The sequence below is a fragment of the Equus asinus genome, chromosome 2 (assembly GCF_041296235.1).
Source record: "Equus asinus isolate D_3611 breed Donkey chromosome 2, EquAss-T2T_v2, whole genome shotgun sequence".
In the NCBI taxonomy this organism is placed as follows: Eukaryota; Metazoa; Chordata; class Mammalia; order Perissodactyla; family Equidae; genus Equus; species Equus asinus.
In genome coordinates, this window is record NC_091791.1 from 124,183,150 (window position 1) to 124,195,708 (window position 12,559).

Below are 12,559 nucleotides of genomic sequence, written 5' to 3' on the forward strand. Positions count from 1 at the left end.
ACATAGTTGTATATTCTAGTTGTAAGTCATTCTAGTTCTTCTATGTGGGATGCTGCCACAGCATGGCTTTATGAGCAGTGTGTAGGTCTGCGCCTAGGATCCAAACTGGCAAACCCTGGGCCACCAAGGCAGAACACACGAACTTAACCACTATGCCACCATACTAGCCCCAGAAATACCTTTTTAAAAAGGAAATAAAAACTGAAATTAAAAAAGTTTAAAGTTCACTGATTACTTAGAAATAAAAGAAGCCTGTAAGAAATGTTTAAGGCCAAAATGAAGAAAACTACTTTACTAAATGACACACACACAAGCACAAATGCAAGACATAAGTAGACAAATATGCTGCTGGACGGAAGGAAAAAATTAATATTTAAAAGATGCCAATTTAATCTATAATTTTAACAAAATCTCGAATCAAAATTCAAAGAAGATTTTCTTAGCTTAACAAGTTAATTGCAAAGATTACGTACAAACTGAAAAGCAAAGGAATAGCCAAGGCGACTTTGAAAAAGAATACAGGGAACAAACTTACCTTATTAGGAATGGAAGCAAGACTACAGCAAATAATATCTACTTAATTCTTAGAAAAAATAATTGTCAAGCTACAAATCTATACCCAGTGAAACATCTTTCACAAACAAAAGTACATATAAATAAAAACAGAATTTCCTACCAAGAGATTTTGACTAACCCGAGTGGTGACTACACAGATAGTTGTTTCATTAATATTCTACAAACAGTGTGTATCTATCCATTTATCTATCTCACAGACTCTTCTGTGTATATAATAAATTTCACTAAAATATTTAAAAGTAGAAAAAATATACCATGCAAACTCTAAATAAGTGAAACTTGGAATATCTATATTGTTGTCAAACAAAATAGACTAAGAATATTTTTCAGAGTTAGAAAAAATATCCCAATTTGCTTTGTGAATCTATCATGAACTTGATGTTAAAATCCCAAAGCAACAGCAGAAAAAAAGGAAAACTATACACTTAGAGCATTACTCATCCTAAAAAGTCATTTCAGAGTAAAAGGCTAAATTCATTAGGAAGATATACAATTCCAAACTAGTATGCTCTTAATAACATAGCCCCAAAATAAAAAAAAGCAAGAATTGACAGAAGAAGAAATAAATCTATCATCATAGTGGAAGACTTTAACCCCTTCAATCAGTAATTCAAAAAAACAGCAGATAAAAATCAATATGGATACAGAACATTGTAATATCATAATTAATATGTTTGATAGACTAGACAACTTGAAAACAGACATTCTCTAGAAGAATATCGAACATTTACAAAAACTGACCATGTACTATGCTATGCCATATTTCAAATGATTTCCAAGACTACATTCTCTGATCTTATTGCAATTAAGTTAGAAATCAATAGACATAACTCCTATGTTTGGAAATTTCAAATCAACTCATGGGGCAAAGAAAAAATTATGAAGGAAATTAGAAAAGATTTAGAAATGAATAATAATGAAAATACTTTGTTTCAGAGAGCCCTAGAAATTAGTACCTTTAAGTATTTACATTAGAAAAAAGGTTGAAAATTAATGAGCCATGCATTCATCTTAAGGAGTTAGAAAAAGAGTGGCAAAATAAACTCCAAGAATGAAGTAAACAGGAAGTAATGAAACCAAGAGGTGACATTAATGAAATAGGAAACAAAGAAGCAATAGACAGAATCAAAAAAATCAAAACCAAATCCTTGGAAATACTAATAAAATAGACAAACTTCTGGCAAGAATGATCAAGAAAAAAAAAATAAAGGAACAAATAAAAAATGTTATAAATGGTAAGGAGATACAGCTAAAGTTCTATATAAAAATCATAGAATACTACGAAAAATTTTTGCCAAGACCTTTGAAAAGTTAAGAAGAAAACATATAATTTCCTAGAAAATGAAAACTTACCAAAACAGATGTAGTAAATCATACAAAATCAAAATGCACTCAAAGAAATAATTACTAATTTAAAATCTAACCAACCAATTAGGATGGCTACTATCAAAAAAACATAAAATAATAATGTTGGTGAGGACGTGGAGAAATTGGTACCAGCCGTGCACAGCTTTCTGTGTGTGAGAAGTAGTGCAGCTGTGGTGGAAAGCAGCATGATGTTTCTCAAAATACTAAAAACAGAATTACCATATGATCCAGAAATCTACTTCTGGATGGATATTAAAATAACTGAAAGCAAGTGCTTGAACACATATTTGTACACTCATGTCCAGAGCACCATTATTTGCAATAGCCAAAAGGTAGAAGCTACCCAACTGCCCATCAACAAATGAATAGATAAACAAAATATGGTATATACGTTCAATGGAATACTATTCAGCACTAAAAAGGAAGAAAAATTTGACATATGCTACAATATGGTTGAAACTGGAGGACATTATGCTTAGTGAAATAAGCCAGTCACAAAAGAACAAATACTGCATGATTCCACTTATGTGAGGTATGTGAGACAGTCAAATCCCAAGACAGAAAGTAGAATGGTGGTTGCCAGGGCCTGGGGAGAGACAGAATGGGGAGTTATTGACTAAAGGTATAGAGTTTCAGTTTTGCAAGATGAAAAGACTTCTGTGGATGGATGTTGGTGATAGCTGCAGAACAATGTGAATGTACTTAACACTACTGAACTGTACATTTAAAAAGGGTTAAGATGGTAAATTTTAAGTTATACATATTTTACCAAAAGTAAAAAATAGAAAAAAAATTTTTGCAAAAAACACATACTAGGAAAATACAATTTTATAGACACATTAAGCAAAACCTTCAAAGAGGAAATTATTTCTATTTTATGCAACCTGTCCCAGAAATTAAGATAAAAAATACAGGAAAAACTAGCCAGCTGAAATTATGAAGCTAATATAATCTTGCAAAGAGAAAAATTAGGAAAATCCTAAATATTTGCAAAACAAATTCAATTATGTATTCTTAAATCATGACGAAATAAGTTTAGTATCAGAAAAGCCATTAATGTAATATATCACATTAAAAAGTTAAATGAAAAAAGCAACCTTTCCGTAAGATCCAGAAGACATTCAATGAAAATTAATACTTATTATTTTTAATATCTTACAAAACTAGGGATAGCAGGAACTTTCTTAATGTGATAAAAGCCATTTATAGAAATCTGTAAATTAATTAAAACTGCAAATCAGAAAAGAAACAGGGCAAAAAAAAAACCCAGTCAATTTCACTCATCTTAAAATGCCAAGTTACTGAACTAGCTATCTGTGTAAACCTAAATCTTACATATTGATTAACACAGATGAAAAGGTGGCAAGAGTCAACTATCCATGCCGCAATTTATCTGTTCTTGGGGCAATTCTACGATGCCAAAAAGCCAACATGGACTTAAGAATACATGCACCTACCTAACAAATCTCATCAAAGTGGTCCTAAATAGAATCCAGTATGTGGTCTCCTATAATGGCATCAAAAAATATTGCAACAATTAAAAGAATAAAGGAATAAGGCTGTAACTGGCCAAAATATCCAACTTCACTATGAAGGCCTTTTATGCATTCATTTATCTAATTTTAAACATGAATAAAAAACAATGGACAGGATGCAAAAGACTCCTGAGCAAGATGGACAGGTACACAATCTCCAGTGTTTTATTTCTTTAAATTTTTAATGCTTTTGCTTTTATCAAAGTTACCCATGCACAAAATTTACACAGTCAATGATTCTGCTCTCCCACTTCTTTTCACAATCCAGAGGCACTGATGTAAGCTGATAATTTTATCTTTTTTCTATATATTCTTTAATATATATTTGTACTGCTACATCTTCATTTTTCAGTTTTAGAATTATCTATTGACTTGTCACCATAAAACATAAGAATTTAGCTCTATTCCTTGAACCTGGCCTCAGCAGCTACACACTATATCCCTAATATCACTCCATCTTCCAAAATGGAGGGGAAAAAAAGTGTTATCTAATTATCAAGGTGGCAGAAGTATGGGGTTTACCACATTACTTTCTGATGTTGAAATACTTGATAATCTAAAAACAATTTTTTTTGAGAGAGAGAACCAAATTGTAGGATTGTGAAAATTCTGTTTTATAGCTTTGTGATTTTCCTAACACAATAGATATGCCTACTTCACTGATTCCAAGAGAGGCCAAATTGACAAAACAATTATTACTAAAATTCAGTAATTGTGATCAGAGATGGGCATTCCCTGCTCCTCTATAAATATCTACTTTGGAACTAAAACAATGGTCACTGTGTTTCAGATAAAGAACCTAATAAAGTCTTAATTAAAAGCATTTATAATTAATAGCTTATAAAGAAAAAATAGGATAATTATCTAAATTAGGCAGGTAAAATACTAAACTTGTCATCTACCCTCATCAGGGCAAGAGAGTTCTCACTCATAAACTCCTATAAATAAACCCACTTCTTTTATTCCTCATACATGAAGTTGTAATATTGTGGATTTCAAGATGAAGCACACATAAAATTTCTATATAAAGAAGTACATGTTGCAAAACTTTGAGAGCATATTGAAGTAGAAGCAGCTTGAGTTATATAAATTTGCCTCACTGTAACCCTGTTTCTGATCCTTGATGATCCAACTGAAAGAGAGCAGCTGTGAAACAATCATCAGAGTTGCTCCAGTCTTTTAATACGCAAGGCCACAATTCTACTACTCCTCACAATTGACACATAAGAGCCAGAAGAGAAAGTATCAGTCTCCACTTGGTGGATGTATAAAAGTAGCCACAATTCTAGTCATTCTAAACTACCATAATCTGGAATAAGAGTTTAAGGTTTTATGTCTTTAATGTTTAGATATATAATTAACTTCATAAAGGCAATGTGTGTCAGCTACAAATAACTGCCAAAAACATACTATAAATTTTAACATTTAAAATAGCTAGAAACACTCCATTCTAATCCCTAAATAAACAGATGCCAAAATAAAAAAAAAGTACTAATTATTCTAAGTAACCCGCATAATTAAGCAACTACCATAACGCAAATAAAAAGCAGCATATATTACAGCATATATGGTCCAAGGATTCATGCAGAGAAATATGGTTGAAACAGCTTTTCACATTTGTTTAGTTTAATAGTATTATGAGACCTGTGTAGAAGTCACAGAATAAAGTTTTATTAAAAACTAAACAGCTGAAGTTTCTAAACTGTAGGTATTTGTTACCAGTGTAAAATTGTATTTAACAACAAAGCAACTGTTTAAAACAAGAGATTCACAGAAGAGAACTTTATGTAGTTGTAATTTACTGATCCAATGACACAGACTCAGCAAAAACCTGAAGAAAATTATAGTTCTTCAGCTTTCTCATCCTGAATCATTGATTAGTGATCAGTATCTTCAAAACAGAGTGTTTAGCAAGAGAAAACTAATACAGAAAAGAGACTGTGATTATTAGCAGTGAAACGGCAATGGTCATATAACATCTAAAAAGTATGAAAAAAAGGTCTAACTGGACTAGTATTCCAAAATTATTAATGTGATTATCTATTTTATATTTCTTAGCACATAGCCTTTTCCCAACTTAATCCAACTAACAAGTGAGGAAAATTTGTTCTAAAATAAATATAATAAAAAAGCACTCAATAATAATCAACTTCAGAAATGCAAAACAGATATAAACAACAAGACAGTAGGTTAATAAGCCAAGCCAATATCCTGAGATTTAATAAATTTATTTACCTTGCCCTTTAGGATGTCAATAATCAAGACTGGAGGATTCAAATGAACAGCATTTATTCCAGGGTATGGAGAAATTTCCCTTTTCTACCCTTAAGTCTTAGTTACTTTGTGAGAATAGGGAGGTTGGAGATGTTAAACTAAATTTTATTTCTTTCCAGCCAAAAAAAATTTGGAGATGGAAGGAGGAAATTAAAAAAAAAAAAAAAAGTATGTCCGAAGGGAGACAGGCACATTACCTGAGAGTAATGCCAAAAGTGTTATTTTGATTCTCAAAAGAAACTGCCTCTCCAGCTGCCCCTGCCACCAAACAGGGTGTGGTCCATTAATATGGCCATGCTATATCCTCAGAAGGAAGCCCTGTGGTTCAGTTTTTCCAAGATGCCCTTAGTTCTTATGCAGTGTGAACCCTGTGATAAAGCCAGTAGGCCTGGCAAGGGCCAGAATGGAGATTATGTCAAAGACTCAGAGGTATGTAGGCAGAGAAGACTGAGGGGTGGCCTGGTCAGGAAGAGGTAAATAAATGACTGATGTTCCACTGGAACATTGTGCAAGTGGAAAGAACAGATCAATAGTTCACTAACCACTCTTCAGGACTGGTGGACCACAGAAAACAAAGTGTACAGGTAAACAAGGGACTCACACTTGAAATCAGAAAAGACTATAGAATACATCATGAAGTAAGATGCCAATTTTGCCTCCTAACATGGGGTCATGTAAGCCACACTCTTCTTCCAATAAACACAGGTGCCATCTTAAGAAGATGAGCAAGTGGATGTGAACCAAGGATTGTTATTTAAAAGAAGCTGGAACTGTTTAAATTACTTAAACGAGAAGAACTGTTTAAATTATTGTAACAAACTAAGGTGTAAAGCAAACTGGTGGAGTAACGTCAACACCATGGGGGAGGGAGCTATTTCCAAAAACTCTCCTCTCTTAAGATACAACAAAAAAGGATATTCATACTATAACAGAGAACATCCACACAACACAAAAGACGTCTGAGAGACCCATGCAGCCATATGTTGGAAGGTGGAGGTGCTGGAGTCCTACCCCAAGGAAGTGGAACAAGAGAAAGCTTCTCTTCCTCCCCAAAGGACAGCAGCCCAGGGATTGCACAAAGCCTCCAAGAGGAAAGCGAGGAGGGAGTGGTGGCCCTCTGGAGGAACACCATAGATCTCTGAGGTCCCTCACAGCCCAGGGGAAAGCCCCATACAGAGATGACAAGTGATCAGGGGGTGTCTTCATGAGGCCAACACCCCAGGAAAGCAGACAGTGAGGGCACAGCAAGAAGTCTCCAAGATAGCACAGGAGAAAAAAAGCATCCCTACCCCTAGCCTGGTGCCCCAGCCCAGCACCTGGGAGCTGTCCCATGGATCCCAGTGGGCTCATAATACACAGTTCATAACCTCCAACCAGTCACGAAAGGTGAAAGTGGTGAACAAATACTACCGCAGTGCATAAGCACAAATCCATGGCAGCTAGTACTATGAAGATATATATTAAATCTCCAAACCAAAATGAAAATGATAAGTACCCAAAAATCAATACTCCAGAGACAGAAATCTATAATCCAAATGACAGAGAATTCAAAATATCTACCGTTAAGAAATGCAAGGAGTTAAAAGAGATTCCAGATATACAATTCAATGATTTCAAGAGCTAATTGACAAAACAGATTGAAACTTTAAAGAAGAACCAGTCAGAAATATCAGAGATGAAAAACACAATCAGTGAGATAAAGTAGAATATAGATTCCCTGAACAACAGAGCTGAAAGCATGGAGGAATGAATCAGCAACAATGAAGACAGAAATACAAAAATACATCAGACGGAGGAGGGAGAACTAAGACTCAAACCAGGTGAAGAAAGTCTCTGAGAAATATCCAACTGAAATTAGGAAAGGCAACATAAAGATTATAGGTATTCCAGAGAGAGAAGAGAAGGAGAATGGAGCAGAAGGCTTGTTCAAAGAAATAATAGCAGAGAACTTCCACAGCCTAGGGAAGTGCATGGAAATCCAGGTGAAATAGGCCACCCGATCTCCTAACTGTGCCAATATAAAAAGACCTATGGAGGAGTGACTTCAGCATCATGGTGGACTGAGCTTTCCTAGTAATCTCTCCCTTCCACCATACAATGAAAAGGACATTCATACTCCAACAGAGGACATCCAAACACAACACAGAAAACGTCTGAGACACACACACAGTGATATGACAGAGGGCAGAGAAGCTGAAGCCCCCCTTGAAGAGGGTGGAACGGGGTAAGAGAAAACTTCGCTCCCTCCCCTAAAGACTGTGATGTGGGACCACGGGAGGCCTCCGAGAGGGGAGAAACGGGGGAGGTGATAATCGTTCGAGGGAACATCAAGGATCCCCAAGGGCCCTTGCAAGCTAGAGGGAAGCCCTGTACCAGGGAGAAACCTTTAACAGGGGGTGACCTCATCAAGCCAACATCCCAGGAAAGCAGATAGTGAGAGCAGGGCAAGAAAACACAGAGACAAAGCAGGAGGAAGCACAGCTCACCCCAACCACTCAGTGTTGGCTCCAGTGCCTGAGATCTGGAGTGAAGGGGAAGGGCTCAGAATACGTGGCTCTTGACACCCACCCAGTGGCAACAGGTGATAACTGTGACCAAGTAACACGAGGATGCAAAGAAAACAAAGCCACTCCCTCTAGCAATATGAAATATTACCTTAGATGTCCAGACCAGAAATTGACAAGCACCCAGAAACTAGTGCTGAGGACACAGAAATATGTAATCTAAATGACAAAGAATTCAAAATAGCTTTCATCAAAAAACTCAACGAGATAAAAGAGAATGTAGAGAAACAATTCAATGAGTTTAGGAGATACTCCACAAAAGAGATTGAAAATATTAAGAAGAATCAATCAGAAATATTAGAGATGAAAGACACAATGAAAGAAGTAAAACAAAATATGGATTCCCTGAACACTCGAGCAGACATTACAGAGGAGTGTATCAGCATAATCAAGGATAGACATGCTAAAATGCTCCAGATAGAGGATGAGAGAGAACCAAGACAAAAAAGAAATGAAGAAAGTATCCAAGAAATAGCCGATTCAATTAGGAAGTGCAACATAAGAATTATAGGTATTGCAGAAGGAGAAGAGAAGAATGGAGCAGAAAGCTTGTTCAAAGAAATAATAGGTGAGAAGTTCCTAAACCTATGGAAGGAGATGGAAATCCATATGGAAGAGGCAATCAGACATAGTTAGCAGTAAATACGTTAATGTAAAAAGATCTACGGCAAGTAATATAGTAGTGAAACTGACAAAAGTGAACAACGAAGAAAGAATGCCAAGGGTAGCAAGGCAGATGAAAATAACCTACAAAGGAACCCTATCAGGTTTTCAGCAGATTTCTCTTCAAAAGCCTTACAGGCTAGGAGAGACTAGATGACATGTTCAAATGTTTGAAGGACAAAACCTTTCAGCCAAGAATACTCTATCCAGCGAAAATATCCTTCAAATATGAAAGAGACATAAAAACTTTCCCAGACAAACAAAAGCTAAGGGGGTTCACAGCCATGAGAGCCCCTCCTACAAGAAATACTCAAGAAGGCCCACAGACTTGAAAAAAAAAAGGGGGGGGAATAAAGGGGTTACAAATCATGGAGTAAGTAGATAAATAGGTACAGAGAATCAGAACAGGTTAGCAAACACTCAAGTATAGCAGTAAAGATAAAGAGAAGGATATCACCAAAAACAAAGATAATCTTGTCATTTTAACTACAAACACAACCCAAGATGGAATAGATGTGAGAAAAAAAACATAGGAGGGGACAAGGAAAAGGAATGAATTGATTTAGTCCAAGGATATGAGGCAGCATCAGAAAATGGACTATCGTACCCAAAAGATTTTTAATACAAATCTTATGGTAACCACTAAAGAAAAAAGCAGAACAGAGACACAAATAATAAACAAGGAGAAAACAAGGAAACACAGGACAAAAAAAAAAAAAAGAAACTCATAGAGCAAAATACACAGCATGAGAAATGAAGGAAATGCAAGAGAATCAGGAAACGAGAGAGGAAATGGCAGCATTAAGCCCTCATTTATTGATAATCACCCTAAACAGAAAGGCATTGAATTCTCCAATAAAAAGACACAGAGTGGCAAGATGGATTAAAGAATGAGATCCAACAATATGCTGCCTCCAGAAAACATATCTCAGTTCCAATGACAAACACAGGATCAGAGTGAAGGGATGGAAGATGATACTCCAAACTAATAGCAAACAAAAGAAAGCAGGTGTTGCAATATTTCTATCAGACAAAGTAGACTTCAAGATAAGATAGGCAAACAGAGACAGAGTGGGGCAGTATATAATAACCAAAGGGACACTCCATCAAGAAGAAATAACACTTATAAACATCTATGCAAGCAACACAGGAGCACCAAAGTATATAAAGCAACTATTAAAAACCTAAAAGAAGCTATTAACAATAACACAATAATAATAGGGGACCTCAACACTCCATTCACATCAATGGACAGATCATCCAGGCAGAAAATCAAGAAAGAAACAGTGGAATTAAATGAAAACCTAGACCACTTGGACTTAACAGATATATATAGAACACTTTATCCAAAAACAGCAGAATACACATTCTTCTCAAGTGTGCACGTAACATTCTCAAGGATAGACCGTATGTTGGGAAACAAGGCAAGCCTCAATAAATTTAAGAAGACCGAAATAATTACAAGCATCTTTTCTGATCACAATGCTATGAAACTACAAATTAACTACCAAAGAAAAGCTGAGAAAGGGACAAAGATGTGGAGACTAAACAACAGCTGTTGAACAAGCAATGGAGCACTGAAGAAATTAAAGGAGAAATCAAAAAATGTCTGGAGACAAATGAAAATGAAAACATATCCTACTAACTCACATGAGAAGCAATAAAAGCAGTACCAAGAGGAAAACTCATCGCAATACAGGCTCAACTTAAGAAACAAGAAAAATCCCAAATGAGCAATACCAAACTGCACCTAACTGAATTAGAAAAAGAACAACAAACAAAGCCCAAAGTCAGGAGAAGGAGGGAAATCATAAAAATCAGAAGAGAAATAAATGCAACTGAAACAAAAAAGACAGCAGAAAGGATAAATGAAACAAAGAGCTGGTTCTTGAGAAGATAAAGAAAATTAACAAACCCCTAGCCAGACTTACAAAGAAAAAGAGAGAGAAACCTCAGACAAATAAAATTAGAAATGAGAAAGGAGAAATTACAACAGATACCACAGAAATATAAAAGATTATAAGAGAATACTATGAAAAGCTATATGCCAACAAATTAGAAAATCTAGAAGATATGGATAAATTCTTGGACTCTTACAACTTCCCAAAGCTGAAGCAAGAAGAAACACAATCTCAAGAGACTAATCACAAGGAAAGAGACTGAAACAGTAATCAAAAACATTCCAAAAAATAAAAGTCCAGGACCAGAAGGCTTCCCTGGTGAATTCTACCAAATATTCAAGGAGGATTTAATACCTATCCTTCTCAAACTATTTCAAAAAATTAGGGAAGATGGAACACTTCCTAACACATTCCATGAGGCAAACATCACTCCTATGCCAAATCCTGACAAGGACAACACAAGAAAAGGAAAATTACAGGCCAATATTGCTGATGAATATAGATGCAAAAATCCTCAACAAAATATTGGCAACATGAATACAGCAATACATCAAAAAGATCATACACCATGATCAAGTGGGATTCATACCAGGGACACAGGAATGGAACAACATCAGCAAATCAATGTGATAAACCACTTCAACAAAATGAGGAATAAAATCCACATGATCATCTCAATAGGTGCAGAGAAAGCATCTGACAAGCTCCAACAGCCATTCATGATAAAAACTCTTAACAAAATGGGGATAGAAGGAAAGTACCTCACTATAATAAAGGCTATATATGACAAACCCACAGCCAAGATCACACTAAATGGGGAAAAACACAACGCCATCCCTCTGAGAGTAGGAACAAGACAAAGATGCCCACTCTCACCACTCTTATTCAACATTGTACTGGAGGTTTTGGCCAGAGCAATTAGGCAAGAAAAAGTAATAAAAGGAATCCAAATAGGTAATGAAAAAGTGAAATTCTCACTGTTTGCAGACGACTTGATTTTATGTATAGAAAACCCTGAAGAATCCATCAGATAACTATTAGAAATAATCATCAACTACAGCAAAGTTGCAGGGTACAACATCAACTTAGAAAAATCAATTGCATTTTTATACTCTAATAATGAACTAACAGACAACTCAAGAACACAATCCCATTTACAATTGCATTTACAAGTGCAACAAAAGAATAAAATATCTAGGAATAAATTTAACCAAGGAAGTGAAAGACCTGCACAATGAAAACAATAAGAAATTATCGAGAAATTGATGATGACATAAAGAAATGGAAAGATATTCCATGCACATAGATTGGAAGAACACACATAGTTAAAATGCCCATACTACCTAAAGCAATCTACAGATTCAATGCAATCCCAATCAGAATCCCAATGATGGAAATAAAACAAAGAATCCTAAAATTAATATGAGGCAAAAAAGGATGCCAAATATTTAAAGCAATCCTGAGAAAAAAAGAACAAAGCTAGAGGCATCACAATGCCTGACTTCAAAACATACTACAAAGCTACAGTAATCAAAACAGCATAGTACTGGTACAAAAACAGGCACACAGATCAAGTGAACAGAACTGAAAGCCCAGAAATAAAACCACAGATATGGACAGCTAATCTTCAACAAAATTACTAAGAGGATATAATGGAGAAAAGATAGCCTCTTCAATA

General features: G+C 35.3%; 1 protein-coding gene across 35 annotated transcripts in view; it reads right to left on the bottom strand.

Annotated features, from left to right (window-relative positions):
* SCAPER (S-phase cyclin A associated protein in the ER) overlaps positions 1-12,559 on the bottom strand; it is a 490,115-nt gene that overhangs the window by 295,591 nt on the left and 181,965 nt on the right. The gene's annotated exons all lie outside the window — the stretch shown is intronic.